This window comes from Ctenocephalides felis, unplaced genomic scaffold (assembly GCF_003426905.1).
Source record: "Ctenocephalides felis isolate EL2017-DRISC unplaced genomic scaffold, ASM342690v1 CF-g0.4_SCAFFOLD_01886, whole genome shotgun sequence".
In the NCBI taxonomy this organism is placed as follows: Eukaryota; Metazoa; Arthropoda; class Insecta; order Siphonaptera; family Pulicidae; genus Ctenocephalides; species Ctenocephalides felis.
The window spans coordinates 171,630,161-171,655,264 of record NW_020538040.1 but is presented as its reverse complement, the minus strand read 5'-3'; the positions used below and the strand labels follow the sequence as shown (position 1 = coordinate 171,655,264).

At 29.3% G+C, this 25,104-nt stretch overlaps 1 protein-coding gene and 1 long non-coding RNA gene across 3 annotated transcripts in view; one reads left to right on the top strand and one right to left on the bottom strand.

The window, feature by feature from the left end:
* LOC113377141 overlaps window positions 1-25,104 on the bottom strand; it is a 642,509-nt gene that overhangs the window by 19,939 nt on the left and 597,466 nt on the right. The gene's annotated exons all lie outside the window — the stretch shown is intronic.
* Window positions 8,580-9,425, top strand: LOC113377145. Its single transcript, XR_003367089.1, has 4 exons — window positions 8,580-8,744; window positions 8,882-9,094; window positions 9,187-9,230; window positions 9,296-9,425. It is a non-coding gene; the product is annotated as an uncharacterized LOC113377145 (long non-coding RNA).

The window sequence follows — 25,104 nt, the reverse complement described above, 5'->3', positions numbered from 1 at the left end:
TTCTAGAATTGCAAACCCAATCCTTCCTGCTCTTGATAACTTGATCTATTGGATTTACTGGGATTTGAAAGTAATTTTTTTTTGCGGTTCATGTTTATTTTATATATTTTATATACAATTCCTCTTTACTTCCGAAGATTGAGAAGTTGACAATATATTGTGATGATTTTGTAGATGGGAATAGCAAAAAAAACTTTTGCTTCTTCTTTTGCAAAAAATGTTTGCTTCTAAGTTTTCTAATATTCTTGAAATTATAATTTTTTATAAGAAACATAATCCATCCCTTTAAATAATTATTATAGGGTGGAAAAGGGCTTAAAGGTCTGAGGGTAAAAAAGTCCACCTCTAATAGTCCATATACAATTCCTCTTGACTTCCGAAGTTTGAGAAATTGACAATATATTGTAATGAATTTATAGATGGGAATAGCACGAAAATAATTTTTGCTTCTAAATTTTCTAATATTCTTTAAATTATAATAATCAATCCTTTTGAATGATTATTATAGGGTAGAACGGGGCTTCGAAATCTGAGGGTAAAAAAGTCCACCACCGGTATCCCAAAAATAAGTTGTTACGAATTTTTGAACAACAATATTTGAAAGAAGAGGGAAAAAGAGGTATAACCAGCCATCATATTGATTCTTACGACGTTGATATCGGGAGATAAATGTTTGAAAATCCATAATAAAAGTATTTTCTTTCGTTGTTAGTTCTTTTGGTTGTGAGCACTGTTGTTTAGTTTACGAGATCTGAATATAATTTTTAAGCATACGTTATTTGATTGTTTTATAAAATGTATTGTTAATTTTAAGTGAGATTCAACTGTTTTTTTATATAACCTCTATAAAAGCTTACACGTAAGTGGGGTAAAAAGGACCAACTGAACCTTTAAACTGGCTAAGATGTGAACAATAAAAAATAGTGAATAAAAAAGTAAATTATGTTTAAAAAGGCAATTTTACAAGAGAAAAATTAAATAAGTAGTTATTCCAACTCTGCTGATGAAAATTTCTGACGAAATACCATATCAAGATTATATTTTATTATTTTATAAAATTTAATGTTAATTTTAAGTTAGATTCAACTGTTTTTTTTATATAATCTTACACGTGGGTGGGGTAAAAAGGACCAACTGAACCTTTACCCTGGATAAGATGTAAACAATAAAAATAGTGAATGAAAAAGAAGTTAAGTTTAAAAAGGCAATTTTACAAGAGAAAAATTAAATAAGTAGTTATTTCAACTCTGCTGATGAATATTTCTGACGAAATACCAGATCAAGGTTATATACAGTGTTATTTCTGTAAAAATGTACCCATGAACATTAAGTTTTGCATTGTTAAGGTATTATTTTGTAAAATCTCTTCAAAACTAAAAATAAGACATTGGACCTGTTTGCTCCTTGACCGTCCCATTTTACTCCGTCTATGGGGTGAAAAGAACCAGGTGACAAATTTTTGAGAAACAGCAAAAAAAACGCATTTCTACAATGATGAATTAGCTGGTAGTTTTACTGAACATAGTGAGATAGTTGTTTGTTTGGTATGTGTTATTTCTTGTGATACTATTAGTTTGGTTTTTACAATAGAATTGCACAAAGTCAAATTAGACCTTTGGGCATACATACCTGGCACATAATCCAGTACGTATTTAGGGGGCGTCCATTAATCACGTGAGCGAGTTTTTAAGGATTTTTGGACCCCCCTCACCTTGGTGATACATGGTGATATTCAAAATTACCCCCAATTTCTCACCAAACATCAGGTGTATTTTTAGTCACGTGATAAAACTGTAAAATTTTGGATTTTTTTTTAAAAATGTTTGAATGTTTTTTAAAAAAATAAGTTAAAAGATAAATACACGTGATATTTTACTATACTCCTCCCTCACCTACGTGATACCTCGTAATTTTTTATCAAACCCCCCCTCCCCCTAAAAACCTCACGTGATTAATGGGCGCCCCCTTACGTGATGCGTCCAAAAATCCACGCTTCATAATATAAGTTACCACCCAACTAATTAATATAAATATTTAAATCACTAATATTACATATAAGCGGCAATGACCTTGTGTAAAAGAATCTGACAAATCGGTCAATCCGGTAAATCGAGAGTTTAATTACGTCGAACTCTTTCTCATCTAACTCACGCGTTATCTTAGTGGATAAGTTCGCGCTGGCGTGATCACTTTCACTTCGGACGCTCGTATAAAAGACTCGCGCTGGAAACGAGTTCCGTATTATGTGTATGTCTCTTTTTTTTGAAAAGTAAAAACAAATAAAAAATACGCATTTCATTGAGAATGTCTCAGGGCGAACTTACACACGATGGAAAGAAGATGACTGATGGAGAGATGTTAGATGTGACCATGGCTAGATGAGGATTTTTTCGAATCATTAATTAATTTTTACAATTAAACCACTTTTCATAGACCTCTAATATTTTACGTCGGTCAGTTTGGGCATAAAATCTACCATTATGCCAAGTTTCATCAAAATCCCAGACGAGCAACGCGTGGGTTCTCATATGAGTAAAGTGCATTATCCGAAATTAAGGTTTTTATTTTTCCAATCATTTCTAGTATGAAATTAACAAGTATTGTACCATTTTCCAAACCTGATTAAATATGCAAACTTTGAAAGACACTTGCCAAGGTTCAGTACATTTTTTTTAACTTTTCCTAGGGTAAGTTATACCTAGTAATTGGCTGAAAATCGAAAATGAACAGTTTTACATATCTTCACGTTTCAGAAGTTTCTGAAAATTTTGGCAAACCTTAGAATAAATGGATGTGTGTGTATGTGTGTAGACAATATTTCGTCGACGATTTTGGGCGTATGAAAGAACCGATTTGAAAAATTCAAAAAGCAATCAATTCCTATTGATAGGGAGATGTGCTGATTAGTTTTTGGCAAAGACAGGTCCGACAGTTTCGGAGATATGGAGCAAAAAAAGCTAAAGATGTCAGTTTTTAAGAGAACGGATGAACTGATTTGGATGATCCAAAAACATTCGTAATGATGGGGAAAAGTGATGATTAGATTTTGGCAAAGGCAGGTACAGCCGTTTTGGAGATACAGAGCTAAATGTGCAAAAATTTGCAGTTTTTGAGAGAATGGAGTATCTGATTTGAATGATCCAAAAAACATTTTGCTTGTGTTGGCAACACAATTGTTTTTGGATTTTTTTTATTTCATTTTTTTTCCAATTTTTTTTTTTTTTTATAGAAAATAAATCAGATTTTAATTTTAATTCTGGCTAAAGTTCTAAAGCTCACCTATATACCTTAAATAAATAATTTTAACTTTGTAATTCAGTTTATATAATTCTTATAAATATTAGGAAATGTTCCAGTATTTATGTTAATCTAACTTATTTGAAAACATTTAATATTCCTCGATTATTTCGTTACGGTACGGGAAGTTCCAGCAATTTGCCTTAAGGCACACCACTAGTTTAGTATGAAATTATCTAGTATTGTACCATTATACAATCCTGATAAAATTTCCTTTCTTTTAATGACACTTGCCAGGGCACTTCCGTACATTTTTTTTAAAATTTGGCCCTTTCAAAGGCGACAAATACTGAAAATTTAAAATTCATAGTTTAACAAGTAATATTAATTCTAGAAAACTTGCGACAATTGTATCATTATTTTTAAGGGTGGTTCTAGAAATGATATTTAGGTATATGGGTCCAAAGATTAAATTAACGAAAATATTCAAAATTAACCATAATAACCGGAAAATAACTAGAGTTTTCTAGGTGTCTATAAAAGCTCTAGTTTTACTTGAAAGCTCAATTTTTAAACGGCATGATATATTTTTTGTCTAATTTTTTTCATGGCTGTTGTCAAACATGTCACCTCATTTCGGCTTTAGACTGCCCGAAGACAGGTCCATGGTGTGAGAGCACCATAAACTAATGATTTCCTTTCTCGACCTTGTTTATATTACCATTGCAATTTAATTACCATTATTCATTTTTCAAACACTTTTATGCATTTTTCATTCTAATATTTTGCATTCATGCTTCCTGGTCCTGTGCTTCGGCTTTCAGTTGCCTGTATTTTCTCTTTTTGCGTAAGTCATCAATCATCTGCTTTCTTATTCTTTCCAATTCTTTCAGCCTTTTTGCTCAATGAGTCCGATCTAGTTTCCTTTTCTTTTAATTTTCGTATTCATGAGAGCTCTAACTTTGCCCACTCTTCTTAAAAGTTCTTCATTTGTTGTATATAGATTTATGTTGTGTATGTACAACATGTAAACATTTATTATCGAATGCCAGTTTGACAAGTCACATTTTAGTCAAGTTTATTTTACAATGTAAAAAATGCTTTAACTTCAGCAACATTATGGATAGACCATCGTGTCAAATAAATTCATAGAAAGCTAAAGGAGGGATAGAAAACTGCTAAATAATGAACCTGCTAAATTATAAGCCTGCAAAATATTTGTTGAAAAAGAAAGAGATTTTAATTATTAATACTTCAACGAGTCCAATATCTCACACAACTCCATATTGCTTCAAGGAAACGATCTAAATCCAATCAGATAGACGCATTTGCAATGCCCTATTCCTGATTCACTCGTATTACACTCCAAGTTTATATACATATTAAGATAATCTATAGAGCAATTTAGCGTCGCACGAATATTATTAATGAAATATCTGTAAGATATAAGGTCATTAAATTAAAATATTGATTGGATACTGCCTAAGAAAAATCAGAATATATTGCACACAGCGCTCGGCCAATGATAATGAGTCATAACGATTTGTTACCGGAGCTTGTGCGATATATTTTGTAATGGATCTGAGAAATCCGGTTATAAGTTTCAGTTTCTTTATATTAATTACAGGTCAAAATACGGTTAAGAACAGGGCAAATTCACAGTATACCCTCGGCGTCTTTCCTTTAAAAATAAAACATTTTTTCATGAATTAATGAAATTTATGCTTGATAAAATAAATTGATTGAAGAGCGAATGCTTATATTTTTTTTACATAATTATTTATATTTTATATCAAACAAAATATAATCTAACTTATAGTAGTTACATAGATCTGAAAAATTCGGTTATACGTAGTTTCTTTATATTAGTTACAGATTAAAATACAATAAAGAACATGGCGAATTTATTCCAAGTATACCCTCAGCATCTGTTCTTTAAAAATAAAACATTCTTCCATGATTTATTAAAATTCATGCATGATATAATAAATTGATTTACAGCGAAAGCAGTTTAAAAATATTAGTAAGCAGACGTGATGTAAATGTTACAAGAAAATTAAGATTTTTAAGTTAAAATTATTATTATTATTATTTTTAATTATTTGATTTTGATCTGAATATGTGCAAATTAGCTACAAAATATACGAAGGTGGAACTATATTAAAATGGAAAAATAAAAATAAACAGAAGAAATTTATAAAAATAATATAAAATACAATTAATTTACTATATGAACATTTATATTGATATTTATAGTAAGTTCTATAATAAAAATGTATACTTGAATTATATTGAGAAAGAAACTAAATAATCTTTTAAATGCCCAATTAAGTTCAACTAATGATTGATAGTTAATTTATCATTAGTCGTATAAATAATTTATCGCCATTTTAAAATTTGAATTTCAAATGCTGCTCGAATTTCCAGAATCGAAAGTTGATATGTTTTTGCGGATCGCCAATTTAGTAAATCAGATTTGCATATATTTATATGCATGGATATATTGCGATTTTAAAGTATTTCGAACAATAAGTTTTATCTTAAACTGTTCGTTGAACTTTCTTCCAAAGTTTGAATATTGATTTCCATACAGTATGGATAAAATGACATGTAGGGTAAGCAAATACTGAAATGCTAATTTTTTAAAAAGCAATTCACTAATAAATCGTTTTGTAACAAATGCAAGTCTCTTTTTTTTACCGGTAGATCTTTTGGTCTACTTTTAATTACTTTCTTGTACTTTATTTCTTGCATATTTGGAGTAGAATTTAAAAGCCAATTACCTCTGACATGTTTTAGTTTTTTCTTGGCACTATAGCCCGAGTGGAAATTTGTTACGGCAAGCCCTAACTCAGGTCCGGCCCCTATAGGCCCCTATAGGGCTGTACTCCGGCGTCCGTATTACGGAATTTAGTGCGTGGCCCTCATAGGGGCCATATATGGGCGGCCCTAATATGGTAATTTGAATAGGGTCCATAAAAGGCATGCCTGAATTCAGCCCTAACACGGATTGCCCTATAATAATTGAAACGGGCCATATTCGGATGCCCTATTGTACCCCTAATACGTATTGCCCATGATATGATGATACGGTCCGTATTGGAAATTCATTACTAGAGCCCTAATACGGCTTACCCACAGATTATTTAGACAAGCCCTATCTGCATTCTTTATTTGAATCCTACTAGGATTCAATATCAATAGAATCAAAATAGTTTGATTTATTAATATTTTGTAAAAAAAAAAGGATTATAATGTGCATTATTGATCAATGATTGTCGTTATAGTCTAAAATAAATATAGAAATAAATTACATAATTAATAATAAAGAAATAATAAATAATAAACAATAAATGAATTATAAAAAATAACTATTAATAAATAATAACAATATGTAATCGGTAACAATATATTTCTTCGTTCTTTCCATAATCTGCATGATACCGTATTCATTATTATCAATATATTATAAATATAATATACGAATTTACGAAAGCTTTATACAACTTTGAACAAAAAATCCAATGGTAATACAAAACCAAAAAGTGTTTTTTTTTTTAATAAAATTAATAAAATCATGAAAGATAGGAAATTACATAAAATTTTTTAACAATAAAAATAATTATTGAATCGATTATATAACAAGATATTAAAATTATAGCGAATACAATAAAATAATTTTTTAATAAAAATAATACTTTTTGTGATTAGAAGTTATTAGGTATATTACTATTTTTCGATTTTGTCATGTGAGACATATAATATATATATATATTCAATAGATAAGTCCTGGATTTTTTCAATATATTGATTGTTTCTTTTCCGAACAGTAAATCCAATAATAAAAAACAATTTGTTTTTTGAAGATGTTTAATACGACGTTTCGGAACTAGGTACGTTCCATCATCAGGTTTATTCTGTAATAATTTATATATCCATATCACTAATATTTTTTTGTTAAAATAAAATAAAATTTTGTTAAAATATCTTCCAAAAAAATCGAGTGTTTTTAACAAAAAAATATTAGTGATATGGATATATAAATTATTACAGAATAAACCTGATGATGGAACGTACCTAGTTCCGAAACGTCGTATTAAACATCTTCAAAAAACAAATTGTTTTTTATTATTGGATTTACTGTTCGGAAAAGAAACAATCAATATATATATATATATATATATATATATATATATATATAAATTTTTATGGGTCGTCGAATAAAAAAATTAATGTACTATAAGTTATGATCAATTTATTAATAATAGTAGTAGTTTCCTCACTGAAATTATATATATATAATCATATCGAATGTAATAAGTAGAAATAATAAGATCAATTCTGCGTACGTGAACTGTTTGCATAAGATATAGGACCTTCTTAGAAAATTCGTCCAGCACACATATATCGTATTTATTCATTTTAGAGTCTAGACTATACATGAATATTAACTCATATCGAGTATCGAAAGTGTAACAATCAGAAACAGGATCGATGACCTTTTTCTTATGCGTACTTGGTCTATCTAAAGCATAGGACCTTGACATAGGACAAGTAGAAAAACTGAAATAAATTTACATAATTTTACTTTAATAATAAATATCAAAAGTTTTACATTTCATTTTAACATATTCTAAATACTGCTAAACATTAACATCGAATGAAATAGAGTGGGCAAGAGTAAGAAAGATCGGCGCTATGTCACACGTTAACTTTATAGATGCCGGCGTACAGCAGATTGTGAACAATATACATTTATGATTGCTCATATAATACGAATAGGCAACAAACATTTTGTCAAATATTATTTCGAACAATTTTTTTATGTGGACAGAAATACTGATATTAGTTCAAATAGATCTAATATTGAAGTTCTACGTAAAAAAATTAATAGTACATTAATTTTTCTATTCGACGACCCATAAAAATTTATATATATATATATATATATATATATATATATATATATATATATATAAGTATATATTGAATGCAGAGAAAGAGATCATCATCGCGCCGTTGCATATGATATTATATAAACCATTGATTGATAATATGGAATACGATCGAGGCACCAATACATGTATGTAAGAACTTCATCTTCTATCAAAGAGGACCATTGTTAGTTTTTTAGTTCATTACTGAATGCCAAGCTAAGCGGTCGTTATGTGTTTAATAGGAAGTGCGAAAATTACGAAATATTATTACGATATATTTTTATTTGTTTTAAAAGAACGTCGTGTAATTATCGTTTAATAATCAGTGGAAAAGTAGTGTATTGTGTTGTTTTATTTCCCAATGATACAAGTGAAAATAGAGTATCGATGTAGTGCCGGTGGATTGGTTGATATATAATGAAAGATAAGATAAATTCGAATGCCCATTTTTAAATAATTATGAGCTATCGGGAGAAAATTTACTTCTTCTTCAAGATTTGGTGAAGCGTCGGGCGGCACCAGCATCGGATAATTGGAGTCTTCATGAGGTGGATGTACGAGATTACGCGAGTAAGTATTATTGATCAACTACGTATTGTGTATTTTGTTATATACACACAAACACACACACACACACACACACACACACATATATATATATATATATATATATATAAACATATCTTTGATTTGAGTTGTAATTTCAGATACATATTAAATTGCCTTGGAAAAGTTAAAAATATTGCAACAAAAGGAATATGCGTTTTCTACGGACAATGAAGAAACCATAAACAGAAGGCAAGATGTTCTGAAAAAACAATACCGCTTGAATAAAGGGCGTTTTGTAAATCAGAATAACGTCGATCAGCAGTTGTCGGAATGTAACATAAATTTAGGCAATAAGTCGCGCAATGCTTCAAGTAAGTGTATTCTTGTTAACAATTTATCGTGTATTTTTCTTTTTATTATTATCGAATAATTTAATTTTAATTTTTAGTTTTTATTTTTTTAGTGTTTAATGTCTTAAAGACAGTGAACTTGTGAAGTGTTTATATGGTAGGTATTATTCACACAGTACACATAGATGATTTTATTATTTATGGCTATACATTTTGTTACAGGTATAATGACAACTGAATCAATTAAAAATCCGCAGTTGAGCCCTATTAAAGAGCAAGCATTTAACCAAGCCCTCGGGAAGGTTATAAATTATTCCCGTGATTGGGAGAATGGGAGAGATCATAGGCGGACCAATAAAACCTAATTAACATTTGTTATTTATTGTTATTATATATTAAAATATTGTTATCAAAAGAATTAATAAAAAAAATTTAGCATATGCATTTTTTATGGGCCATGCCAATTATTATTTTCAGGGCCACATCAAATATATTTTTCAGGGCCATATCAAATATATTTTTCAGGACCATATCACATATTATTTTCAGGGCCGCATCAAATATATTTTTCAGGGCCATATCAAATATATTTTTCAGGGCCATATCACATATTATTTTCAGGGCCATATGCTTATTTTAAGTTAAGGGCCAAGTTCGATATTTTTATAGGGGCCATTTCATATTTTCGATTAGGGCCCGGAACAGTTTGCCCAACACAGACCTTATCCGGCAAGGCGTTACATATCGCATAGGGGCCAAGTACGGTTGCCGCACTGGGACCCTACTTGATTTAGGGCAGCCCTGATCCGCGCCATACTTCAATTTCCAGTCGGGAGTTCTTGCAAAATAGTACCATGTCGATTATAAAATAGGTCCCCAATAATCGTGGAAAACACCCTCAAAATTAACTTTTCAAGGCGCGAAACACGTTTAATTACTTCGAAAAAACTTCGACAATGACGCTCAATATCTGGCCGGATTGTGATCGTGGCTTTCTTCATGTTATACAGTCGCGAAAACGTTACTAAAACTAGCCAATTTTTAAATAAGGCCACTGTGTGATTTTGCCCATATATACCATTTTATTCGTATTCCCTCTAATATCCGACAAGTGTCTGGTAGATCGGTACTCTAACAAATTATTGAAGAAATAATTGGATCTTTTATTCCACGGTGATCTAGATAATTTTATGAGGTATAAAATTCAATTAAAACGAAATGTTCTGCTTATTACTTCGATCATTTACGCATTTGATTTCGTATAAAGAACTTACAATGCGGATGTATTGCTATTGATGTATTATGCGAGAAGTTTACTAATGAATTTCTGTAAGTCCGTCCACATACACGTATGTCTACTTACAATAGAGAAAGTGAATATGCATGCTGATAATAATACGGGCAGCTTGATTATTCAAAATAATTCCCTAACAAGTGTAACCAATGGTCTGGAAAAATATCTTGCTTCGATAACATACGAGTATTTTAAGAGAAAACTTCTATGGACAAGATACGAGCTATCCACACTTGAAAAAAGCTTTTTAAATGAATACTGAGTGACCACTGCTTCGTCTTAGGCTGTCTGAGGATTCTGATCACTAAAGGTCTCGAAAACTCAGTTAAAGTTGTATTAATCAATTTTTGAAATTAATACAAACTTGTATTAATTTTAAACGACTTTGAAATTTGATTTTCACGTTTTATGAGAATAATTTAGAATTGGTCAATCTCATACATACAAAAGTCCGAAATGGGTATCTCACAACGCTTTTAGCTATCTATCAAATGATTATTTTCCTTTACAATAGTCACTTTTACTTCGATAATAAAAATGTAAAAAGTTATCGACATACATACATTCTAATTAAAAACTAAAACAATTTCAAATTGGAGCGGAAAATCCATGAGATCTTTTCTAAAAAGTATTTGTTCGAGGCCGCTTAAAAGTAAAACCGACAGCATTCTAAATTGTCGAATAAGACATTAGAAACAAAAAGTACAAAACCAAAACTTGTTTTCGAGGAACAAGTTTTTTATTGTCTAATGCTACTTCTGTTTGCCTAAAAATTTAGATTATAATGCTCTTATATTTGTCGGCCAAAAATAAAAAACGTAAGACGTTAATTATGAAAAATTATATTTCATGAGCATAGTAGACCGAATGTTTTAGTTGACTACCTGTATTTTTTTTTACCAAAGCCTAATAACATTTTGAACTATTTTTTAAATGGTTTTAAAATTCTGAAGGATACATATTTTAATAAATAGTTGTGTCCACATTTTGAAAATCATATGTTGAATTACATTCCTATTTACAACCCGGAAATCTATCAATATCTCGTTATTGACAGACAGAACCAATTAAAAAACTCTTGTAAAAACAGCATTACATCGAAATTTTGACGTTTTCTAGCATCTGAAATCGATTTGAAGCTTGTAAATCAAAGAATTCGAGGTTCGGGAAATAATACAAAATGAGCAGAATGATCATTAGAAAGTATCTCTAGCGCGAACACAAAACATATATCTTGCTCAGAACTCAAACAGTTAATGCCAATACAAAATAACAACAATCGAATATCTCTGAGTGGTATTTTAAATAGAGATATTGGAGTGATTGTTTCAATCTTGATTTTGAACTAATGTAAGTACAATATGTATATACATGTTCTAATTTGGGGCAAACAGATTAACTGCAGATATGCCGGATTTGAAGCACTTTGAAATAGGCCTAGATCATTGTGATTGAACACACCGTTCAATTTAATAAAATAGGTGCAGTTTTATGTAATGAATACTTGTGGTGGGTCAGTAAGAGTTTTGTTCCAGGTTAAAATGTTCAAATGTCCAAAATACCCATTTTGGACAGCCAGATATCAAGCACCATTGATATCGGTTTTCACTTGAATATATAGATCTAAAAAAGTGAAAATAGCTCTTGCCGCCATTCCTGCATCAAAATACAACATATGCCATCACCATTGGAGAACGCATAATAAAGTATATTAAACATAGTTAGGCCCATTGTTGAATTGTTTTCTAAAAATGCCATGTATTTGCCAAAGTTCTAATTGTTGTTCATGAATAAAATTGACCAACCATTGGGTTGCCTTCTAACAATATTGTTGAGAAGGAGGTTTATCACAATAGCTCATAGAACTATTAAGTTCTGATTGCTGTACTAATTAAAATCTTTATAAAACTAGTGGGGTGCATGGCATCGTGCCTTAAGGCTATAATTGCTGGAACTTCCCGTACCGTAATTAAAAATCTTGGTACGGAACCCAAAAAATCTCTATAAAATATTTGATAATTTGATGTACATATGTCCAATAAACGTTTTTGACCGCCAAATGAAATTTTTTCAACTTATTTTTATTGAGAGTCCATAACCGTTGGACCTGCCTTCCCAAAAATTTGATCAGTTGTTCACTTTGTCAATACAAATAAAATGTTTTTGAATTATTTAGATCGGACGCTCCGTTATCTTAAAAACTGAAATACCATTTTTGTCACTTTTTGCCCCGTATCTCCGAAACGGCTAGACCTGCCTTTGCCAAAACTAATCAGCACGTCTCCTTATCAGTAGAAATCGAATGTGAATTATTCAAATGCGAAATCGTCGACGAAAATTTGTATCCGCACACACACACGCACAAATACACACACACATACATCAATTTTTCCTAAGGTATGCCAAAATGTTCAGAAACCTCTGAAACGTAAAGATATATAAACATTTTCATTTTGGATTTTTTTGCGATTACCATAACTTACGGGCTTATCACGTTAACTTACGGGTAAAAAATAAGAAAAAGTATGTAATAAAATTATGTATTACAATTAGAGTTTTGCATATTTAATCAAATTCTAACTTCATTTTAGTATCTTATAGAACACATAGTATTGATTGCTTTTTATAATAATAATAAATAATAATCGATTACATCTGTTCACAAGCACACACAAATTTTTATTTATTGAGCAAAATGTTAATTCCACCAATAATTATTTTACCTGTAATAAATCATTGATTCAATTCAAAGTTGTGATTAATTTTCATTAATGCCTTTTACATTTACTAGAGAAGTTTTATTCCGAACGGATAGTAGTAAATCAGAAAGGAAATAAAACGAACTGAACCGTTGGGTAGAGTTCGACTTGATCATAGATGGAGGATAAAAAAAACTTAACTTTACAGTTACTTTTTTCCCGAACCGTAACAAAATCATCAGCGTTTCAAAACATTGATGATATATATTAAAACATTCGATTTCGTAGTATCATCTTGTTTGTTTCAATTCTTGTCAGTGTTTTCCAACATTTGGAGAATATTGGACACTATCAAAATTAAATGAAAATTAAATTTACAACTAGTATTATTTGAACTATAGTTAATACAGCAGTTTTTTGTATCTTTGCTTTAATGATGCACTATATGTAATTTTGTAAAAAAGTGAACATTAAATTCATGTTAGTGTTCACCAATATTTTTCTGGTCACTATATAATAAAACAAATTAAAAATTATACTCAAAATTATTAACTATAGTTAACACTTCGTTAAAATTTGTGCAAATTTTTTTTATCGAAAGTCTAGCCAAAAATCCTTGACCGATTTTAAAAATTTAAAAACTGTTTGAAAGATATCAGTTGGGAATTGTGTTGATTAGTTAAAGTTAAACGAGAATACTACAATATTATAGGCCTAGGAAAAGTGCATTAATTATAAATTAATTACACTTTTTAGAATGATGGAATTCATAGTCTTGAAAAACGTTCTAAAATATTATGGATCTACGAAATGTTCTACGAGCATCTTAAAATATAGGCCTATGAAAAATGGTTTAAATATAAAAGTTCAAATTCAACGAGTTGGATGAATTTTTTATGATCACAGAGTTCATGGTCTTAAAAACATACTAAAATATTTTGGGTCTACGAAAATTGGTTTAATTATAAAAATTCAATTTTAATGACTTTGATGAATTTTTTATGATTAGAGAGTTCATGGTCTTAAAATCATACTGAAATATAATTTTATGGGTTTTCAAAAAGTCCTAGGAGCATCCTCAAATATTATAGGCATAGGAAAAGTGGTTTAGTTATAAAAATTCAAAATCAACGACTTTGATGAAACTTTTTATGCTGATAGAGTTCGTAGTTTTAAAAAACATACTGAAATATTACGGATATACAAAATATCCCTCGAGCATCCTAAAATATTATAGATCTACGAAAAGTGGATTAATTATTCAACGACTTTAGTTTTTTTTAATTACAATATTTATTACAACTGCTAAATAAAATAACATCTAGTAATACTAATGAACAATAACATAAATATAAATAAAATAGAGTACAAAATAAAGGATAGTATTTTCATTAAAATGATATCCGTATTATGACGACTTTAATAAAACTTTTTTTTTAATATGCGAGTTTGTTACCCGAGGGTATTTTACTCCAACTATGTTTATATAACTTTATCAGTATAATTTTTTTAATAAAACTTTTTATGATGATAGAGTTCAAAGTTTTAAAAAATATACAAAAATATTATGGGTCTACGAAATGTCCCTAAAATATTATATGCCCACAAAAAGAGGTTTAATTATAAATATTCAAATTTAACGACATTGATAAAAAAATTTAATATAGTTCATGGTCTTGAAATCATACTAGAATTTTGTGGGTCTACGAAAAGTAGTATTAATTATAAAAAAGTACTAAAGTTTCGGATTTTTTTATTGGCTTTGTAAACAAGTACATTAACCATAAAGTTCGGGATAATGGACTGTGTCCAATTTTTAAGCTTTTAAAAGCTCAAAGTTTTAAAAGTTGCCTAATTTCAGTTAGTATTGATTATCTCGATTGTTTACACATATCGGGAAGGTTTTGCTGCTTGGAAAATGTTAGAAAGATAAACAGTAGACATATAAGTTTATTATTAATAAAGTTTATAAAACAAATTTTAAGTAGGTGTCCAAGATGTAAAATAGATGTTTTTTTCCTATAATAAATCAATTTATATCGATGTATACTTTGGAAATCATTGTTCTATCCTCCGATGCGGCCACAATAGATCTGATTTAAATTATTAAATCTAGTTTAGATGTTTATAGACCATAAAAATAATATACGCGTGGTAGGATTCGAAATAAAACTCGTTATTATTTACGAAATACATACGAATTTGTTACGCACCGTGTCGTATGATAATGTTATGCCATTAACATTTTATTTATGAAAATGAAAGAAAACATTATTCAATTATATGCCAGAATCCGTATATTATTTAATGTTATGCTATTGATATGGTGAATTATCATGTAGTTCATAGCATAAACGAAAACAACAATGAACAACAATTGAATAATTGAAAAAAATAAAAGAAGCTTGCGTAAATTCATATAACGAGAAATGTTACACCACAGAACAATTGTTAGAATGCTGGAATGAAATACATGACTTTTTTTTACCAATTACTCTTAATAACAGGATTGTTTTAACATTGATAATTAGCAAGTGGAATTATTTTTTCCAATATACATAAAGCTAATAAAGTATATGACAAACGTGGTCAGCAGTACTTTCATTTGTGAGTGAAGTTATTGGCAAAATTGAAAATGTAGTGCTTAAAATTTATTTGTATTATATTTTTTTATTATTGTTGTTTCTGTAATTGGGCAAAAATAATTAAAAAATAATAAGACTAGTTTTATTTTTTAATTCGAAATTTTTCAATAATAAAATTATCAAGTATTTTACCATTTTACAATCCTGATTTGTTGAACTTTTGATGAAACTTGCCAACACATCTTAGTGTATTTTTTTTAAAGAAGGACTTTTAAAAAGATTTCAAAAAAAGTGTTAATTTTTGAAAACTTGGGGCAATTGTGGTATTTTTTTACTGTGATCCTAGAAATGTTATTCACGATAACGGTTCCAAAGTTTAAATGAATAAAATTAACCACTATGGTCATAATTTCACCAAAGTTCTAGATTGCACTTAAAAGCTCTTAATTTCCAAACAACATGAGATAATTTATTTTCTAATTTTTTTCAGGACAGTTAACGTCAATACTTCCCCTTTTTGGCTTGACCAAATAATTATTACTATAAGTGTAATTAATTATTTTATATATTTTCGAATTTACTAATATCACCTAATAAAACTAGGTAAATATTTTTTAGGAGTTAATCAACGCTGATAAAAATAGCTTGATCATAAATCATCATAATTAGAGTGATGTTAAAATTTTGTTTTTTTAAATATTAAAATAAAATATCGATTTTTTATTAGACTTTTGACAGTTACATTGCAATATAGAGAAAAAATTATCCTATGCCATATGACTTTTTAAATTTTAAAAGTTCTTAAAATATTTATAATTACTTATTATACATATTAATTATTAACTTTTAGTAAGGTAAGTTATTGTAATCGTCCAAAAATCAAAATTGATTTTTTTTTGCATATCATTTTTTGGGATGGTTCAGAAATTCCATTTCTGTTGATTGGGAGATGTGCTGATTAGTTTTTGGCAAAAGTCGGTCCAGACGTTTTGGCGTTGCGGAGCAAAGAGTGCAGAAGATAGAAATTGAGTTTTTGAGAGAACGGAGCACCTGATTTGAATGATCTAAAAAGCATTCAATTCGTAATAATGGGGAGAAGTGGTGATTAGTATTTGGCAAAGGCAGGTCCAGCCGTTTCGGAGATACGGAGCAGAAGATGCAAAAAATGCCAGTTTGGAGAGAAAGAAGCATCCGATTTGAATGAATCAAAAAACTTTCTGCTTGTTTTGATGAAACGATTGTTTTTGGGGAAAAAAATTATTTCAATTTAATTTATTACTAGACAGAATTATGTAGTCTTTGGAGAATATATAAGATTGCATTGAGTGATAAAAAGATTCTTCAATAAAAAAATTTGACCGACAACCAGAACAAGTGCGAGATATCGATTTATATTTTTTTATAAATCACTCTGACTATTTATATACATGTACAATTTTAGCTTATAAAAGGTTAGCAGTTTCCTGACATTTATTATTTCAAAACTTGTTTTACCAAGCTGTATATATGTATATAATATATACTCATGTGTTATGAAAAATGTAAATATAATTAATTATATTTTTCAAATTGTTATGATCGGTGTAGGTGCAATAAGTATGATGTTGGAAAATTAGTTAATGAGTAATCAGTAAACTATTTAATGTCAAGTTTAACTGAATTGGAAATTTAGTTTATGAGTAATCGTATAACAATATTGTTTTTGCACGTTTATTATATATTTAGTACTTTTGCATCATGAGTTGTTGATGAATATATGATTAGAAATTAACTTGCACCGATAAATATTTGTTTAATCAAAATTGTTGATATTAAACGATTGAAACTGCTTTTAGCACGTGTTGTATAAATATCAAATATGTATATTTTGTTTAGAATTCTGCATTATATTGGTCCATTTGCGCAGAAATAATGAAAAGCTGAGTCACTTTAACTTTATTGCAGTGACGTCAATATTTTGATAAATATTTTACCTAATTACTTATAATATGGAAAAATAAGTATGAGATTAGCCTTAAATTTTTAAGGGACTTCGTATGGTGATGCAATTGATAGTCAAAACGAACCCCTTAAAATTTTATAGCCTTATGGAAAGAGGTTTGATTATAAAACTAGTGGTACATGGCATCGTGCCTTGAAGCAAATAGCATGAACTTCCCGTACCCAAAATATTAACGTTTAAAAAAGAATCAATTTTCTTTTAGAACTATAAAAAAATCTGGTTTATGAGATTTTTAAAATTTTTGAAAATAATTGACCTTTTTGAAAAATTAGATTTTTATTACACTTTGAAATATTTTGAAATTTTTGAACTTATATAACCTTATAAATACGAATCGAATGTTTTTTTTTTTAATTATTCAAATCGGTTGACTTGTGTTCCCGACATCGTCGACGAAAATTTGTATCCGCACGCATGCACACACACATACATACACACACACATACATCGATTTTTTGTAAGTTATGCGAAAATTTCAAACATAGCCATGCAGTTTTATAAGCTGTGATGATGAGAATAAAATAAATCTAATATGATTTAAGAAAAAAATGTATAGAAATCACCCCAGTGAGGGATTTTCTAATTAAGGTTAAGGCAAGTCCAAAAGTGTTCTTATAGCTGGTACATCGAGAACTGGTCCTACTAACTCATTTGGATGATCACCAATTTTTGATATATGGGTACTGCTTCCGTTTTCCTTATCTACATAAGGTATTGTCAACTCATTTTTTTGCGATTGTAATATTACTCAATCGTTGATTGTATTTTCTGGATCTTATTAATATTGGACTTATTTTTGCAGCTTTATAACTTGGCTTATATAATTATATTTGGCTTGTGCCAAATACATACAGATTTAGGAACTTCTATTTGATAGGAAATTCTAACCAACTGATACTAATTTTTGTTTCCCTTTTCCACCAATGTACAACAATTTCCCAATACGTCTATTTGTTTTTACTGATTTATTCTGTTCTATACATTCCCTTTAATATGCCATGTGAGAGATTTGCTATAAATTAAATCGTGTGTGCATTGTGTACAGTGTGCTCTTTGAGACTTCTGCAGAATGGTTCCCATTAATCTTCTGGCTATTGTTGTTCTTACTACACTATATGATTTATTTCTCCGACGAAACTTTATTGAAAATTCTGCACTGATCAGCGTATTACGGTGAGATTTTGCTATTCATTTTATGTGCAATCATAAAACTTGAAATCAATCGAAACCAATAGATACGAGAGCCATTGAACCATTTCTTACATGGATTATATATTCATGTCCACATCAGAATAGATACACACACACACACACACACACACAGATATATATATATATATATAATTCTTCTGTAATGAAGTATACAAATACATCTCCTAAACTAGCTGTAAGTGGAATTCTGTCTTAAGGCAATTAGGGCATCGTGCCTTAAGGCAAATTGCTGGAACTTCCCGTACCAAAAATTATTATTTTTTTTAAAAACAATTAACATTTTTGAAAAAAATTCACTTCGAAAAAATAAGATTTTTGAGAAACTATAAATTGGACAAAAAATTACTTTTTTTTGAAAAAAATAATTTTTTTTTAAATTTTTTTTTAAAAAAATTTTTTTTTAAAAATTTTTTTTTTTGAACAAAAAATGTTTTCTTCATTTTGACATATTTTGGAAGATCTGAACTTGTTTTTCAAAGCAATCGTACTGCTTTAACTGCATAGGGACAAAATATAAAGCGCGTAAGCGCCGCGTCGCTGTCTAACGCATAAGCATTGGTACGGAACCGATAGGAATGTTAACAAAATGTTAACTTATAGTTGTAATCTCTATAAAATGTCTGATAATTTGATGTGCATATGTCTAATGATCATTTTTGACCGCAAAATGGCATTTTTTTTTACTTTTTTCGTTAGATCTCCGAAACCGCTAGTCCTGCCTTTATGAAAATTTGATCAATTCTTTATCTTGTCAATACAAGTAAAATGTTTTTTGAATTATTAAAATCGGACGCTCCGTTCTCTTAAAAACTGAGTTACCGTTTTCGGCACTTTTTGCCCCGTATCTCCGGAACGGCTAGACCTGCCTTCGCCAAAAACTAATCAGCACGTCTCCTTATCAATACGAATCGAATGTTTTTTGAATTATTCAAATCGGTTGATCCGTGTTCCCGAAATCGTCGACGAAAATTTGTATCCGCACATACATACACACACGCACACACACACACACACACACACACACACACACACACACACACATACATCCATTTTTTCCAAGGTATGCCAAAATGTTCAGAAACCTCTGAAACGTAAAGATATATAAAAATTTTCATTTTCGATTTTTTTGCGATTACTATAACTTACCCTACGGGAAGTTAATGATTATTCGGATTTTGATAAATCTTTCTGAAGTTTGTTAAGGAAATTTTTAGTGATTATAAAAATATACTAATAATGTTGTATTAAATGAAAAAAAATTGCAAAAAACAACACATCATTGTTTGACATTGAAAACATTTTTATACATGAGAACTGTCCAAACTGCCAACAATGTCGATGTACTTGAAATTTGAATTTAGTTTAAGCGGGCCTAGACAATATTAGTATATAATATCCATATTCATGATTATGTATAAGAAAAATGTAATATCTACAATATTATTGCCAAAAACCAGCTAAGATGTACCAAAAATTAAAACAATATAAGATACAAAATATGTTTGGCAGATGCAATTATATAATTTAGTTTAATAAATAACACAATACGTCCAAAATTGCATATACATGCATGTTGTATTTTGCTTTACTTTACTAAATTATTTAAATGCAAAAAAATATTTATACTTATTGAAAAAATAATTTAGAATTTTGTTTCATGTCTCAAAAATTCATTTGTTTAGCATTGGATATGAAATATTTAGCAAGTTTATGATCTTAAATTGAACAGTGCCATATTAACAAGATTTTACAGATTACTTCACCTAAGGTTTTAACAAACGTAATAATGTTTATGAAAATATTAGTAAGAAAAATGTAATTTAAAAATTGTAATTTCCACAAAGATAATTATAGACTATTATAATAATATTATAGACATTATTGAAGCAATTATATTGGGTAGAAGTAACAAAGGTGATATTGTTCTTTTACCTTAGGTACTATATTCTTTCTGAATTCCTTATACTGATAAAAAAACTGCAGTTTCCTTCTATTCATTAAATAGAATATTAAAAAGTATAGGATAAGATATTAAAAAATTTGGAACTTAAATTGTAGACGTGGGTACAGGAGAACGTCTGTCGGGTCATCTAGTATATATATTTTTGTATGCTCTATTTTTGAAGTGTATAATTTTATAACTCCTATTAAATATTGTGTATTTCATATTAAGAAAACGTTCTTTATTTTTCCTGGTATGGTTTGCTGAATGGTGAAACATGTCGAAAAATTTTAGTCAATTAACATGTGTTATTGTTCATATTTTTTACTTTAAAATAGATGAAATTATGATATCGTTTACTCTAAAAAGAAAACCGGAAAAGATTTATGACACAAATCGCCATGGATATAAAATTTAAAATTATGCAATCTTTTCTGTGACCGATCACGAATCATTGGTCTCATTGCGATTGCACTCTCTAATAAAAAATATTTCTTTTGTCTTAGATGACAGTTTTGATTTCTTCATTTATAGCTAATGATGGATTTTTATTATACAAAAAAACTTTTCCTAAATTCAATAAAATGAAATAATAATAATAAAAATTCATAAAAATTATTGTTAGGATTTGTGCATTATATTCAAATATGTAATGCCTAATTAGGACATACGAATTATTAACGTGCAGTTTACGTTTTTCTCATCGAACATCTGTTCCATTTAGCATAGTTGAATCGTACCTATAATTTTTTTTATTACTTGTCTTTCTAATTTTGAAGTGCAATTTGCACTTGTAATTGTGATTCTCACAAATAACTAAATTTGTTGTTGGTTTGTGAAAGTGTTTATAGTCTAAAGAGTCAGGCATTCATACTTCAACTTGTTCATAATTGACACTCGATTACTCTTCACTTTCTCCATGTCGATTAGATTCCATGACAATCGATAACATCGGTATGTATATTATACAAACCGTTTTACGAATCGAAAAATTACTATAATAAAAAATTTATTGTTTTCACCAATTTGATATCATATGAGAGAAATTTCATGAGCACGCAGGGGAGTAATGGTTAAGAACGTGGGCTAGTACAAACTGTAGTCAGGGTAACATTCTTCTGATTCAGGTATTTTTCATTAAATTAAGGGGGGCGATACATGTAATCGCCTTAATTTTTACCATTTTTTGAGGACTTTTTAAACTGGGAAGGAATGATTGAATCTTTTTGAACTTTTTTAGGGTTATTTATTATATATTAAAATACACAAAAAAATTTTTTTTTTATTTTTTTCTTTTTAAATGGCTGCCGTAAAAATAAATCTGCCAAGACCCTCTCGGAAAACGCCATCAATTTGCGGGCGTTCTCACTTTTCGTACGGTGATCTGAATTTAAAAAAATTAGTTTGTACGTGTTCATGAAACATATATCTTCTAGTTAAACCAAAAAAAAATTAAAAAAGTCACAAAATCGTAAATTGGCACACCTTAGAAAAAAAAAGTTCGGTTTTTCACCTTTTTTTCAATGGTTTTTTTGGTAAAAGGGTTAATTTTTGAAACATTTTTTGGAATGTTTGAGGTTTAACTAGAAGCTATTACTGTAAAGTAGATGTGTGCAAAATTTCATTGGAATCGGTTGAGAACTTTTTGAGTTATCACGCCCGCAACTTTCAAAAATGTCGTTTTGAGAAAAACGCGTTTAAAGTTTTGACACATAGAACAGATAAGAGTTGAGGCGTGGCACTTAAATGAGTTTTTATTGTATAAATAATGATAATTTTGTTTTGAATATTTACAGGCATATTTTTGAGATGTTATTGTAACGATTTATGAAAAAAAAAAAAATCGATTTTTTTTTTCTTGTTACATGTATCGCCCCCCTTAATTTTCATTAAATTAAGGTTTGTACTACGATGTAACTTTAAAATGTTCATTTATCTATGCCGATTTCTTTGTTGATATCGGTACGCATACAACGTTGATCCGGTATGCATACAACGACAGATATCTATTCACATACACGACGGCTAATCACAATCGACCCTTATAGAAATGATATCATCGAGAGCGAATGACGAACAGTTTGGGCGTAACGGACTTCCGTTGCATTTGTACGGATTCACACCCTAGTGGCGCTTGAAGAAGTTTTACTTAAAAAAAAATGTAGTTGACCTCTGGGTTGCCCTCGCAAGCAAAATACTATGTTAGGGTCTACGATAGCAAAAACAGCTCATAGAACTCATGGTTCTGATTGCTGTTGAGGAAAAATCTGAGAAAAATTTGATGTCACAAATTAGATCAACTATGTCAGAACTTGTTATTGGGTGTAGGTAACCTTTTTAGAGTTATTAGAATTATTTTTGGGTTTATGCGCAATATTTCTATAATGATTGATCGTACAATATTCTGATTCTTCTTTTAAATCTGGAATAAAATAAATTGAAACGTATGCGCAAAGAATTTCGAGGTTTTTGTCACATATGATGAGAAATATGAAGTTTTATTTTTTTTGATTGAGATATTATTTAATTTTTTTCGAATTTCAACCTGACAAATAACATCACAACAAGAGCCCTTTATTATAATATTTTTTCATTTTGATAAGTGTATTGCCTTCAACATATATACTAAATTTTTAATATACTCGGTGATGATGGTAACATTGATCCATCACTCGTATAACGAATCCATAAAATTTGTTTACTAGAGCAATTAATTTATATTCCATCGAGATAAAATACTGATTTATATGTTGAAATATGAACTGAGCTTGTAGATGTTTGAAGTATAAAAATCATGTTTTAAGGTGGCATCAAGTAATCACGTGAGGTTGTTAAGGGAAGAGGGGTGGGGGTTTTGACATAAATTCTCAAAATATCATGTGGGGGAGGAAGGGATATAGTAAGATATCACGCATATTTAATTTTTACCTGAATTAAAAAAAAAATCCAATCATTTTCAAAAAAATCAAAAATTTTATAATTTTTCCTCGTAACTAAAAATACACGTGATGTTTTGTGGGGGAAGGGGGATATAATTTTGAATATTACCACATATCACCAAAGGGGAGGGGGTCCTCAAAAGTCCTTAAAAAATCGACCACGTGATTAATGGACGCCCCCTGACGATTTGGTCTAGCTATTCCCGAATAAATCTACTATAATAATTTGGAGTTCATAATATGATGTTATTTATAATAAGGTTAGTAACTTTTGTAATTCCTAATTTATTGCAAAATTTGAACACGAACAACATATTTTAAAGAATGGCAATGAATATATGAGCATATATATATATATATATATATATATATATATATATATATATAAATTATAGAGAAGTAATTGCTTATATTTTGTGTAACACTTTTTTTTAAAATATAACACTTTAAAAAAAAGAAACCTACGTTGTTTTTTTATTCGCATACTCTCCGTCCTCCACAAATTAACAAAACTTTCGATTTTACAATGTTTACTTTCGCGTAAGGTTAACTATGTTTAAAATGTCAATAAAACTGTTTAAACGAATCACACCTTAGGATTTAAATTTCATATACGTTGAAACATATTCTTGGACATTATATATATATATATATATATATATATATATATATATATATACAGACACTGTTACTACTTAAATATAGGAGGTAAGATCAAAATTCATTGAATTCTTTCAATGCTGTAATTAATAGCTATGAAGACGGAAATGTTCATAATATGCCTACATTTTTGCTTCCTTTGATTTATTGCCTATGTATTTATTTCAGCATAAATCTTCTTAATGTTCGTTTCTATACACAAATTAAAATCTAATATATGCATAGTAACTTTACCGTCTTCTTCCAGGTCAGGAGTAAAATTTTTACGCACTGCGTGTTACTATGTTTCTGATTGTTTTCGGATTTCTCTAATTACTAATGCACACGCCTAACCTTTCTTTATATTATGGAAATGAGGTTCCAATATTGACTGATAATATTGAGGTTCGTTAATGAAATCTTTTCTAGCTTAACGATGGTCAAGAATTTCACATAATCATATAAAAGGTCACTATAATAGTTAAAAACCAATTATGGGACACATTAGGCATTTGGCCTGGTTTTCTAAATTTGACCTTTGTAATATTCCCTTTCGTATGCGTTTGGCTTCTAATCTTTATACGGAATAAAATCTATTTTGAGATATATTGAGGCTTTCTCGTGGCTTGAAGCTTTTCAACCACAGGGTTTCTTTGGGCCTCGAACAGCCTGATGTCGAGCAATGGTGACATCGGTTTCTATTTGGAAATATGTTTTCA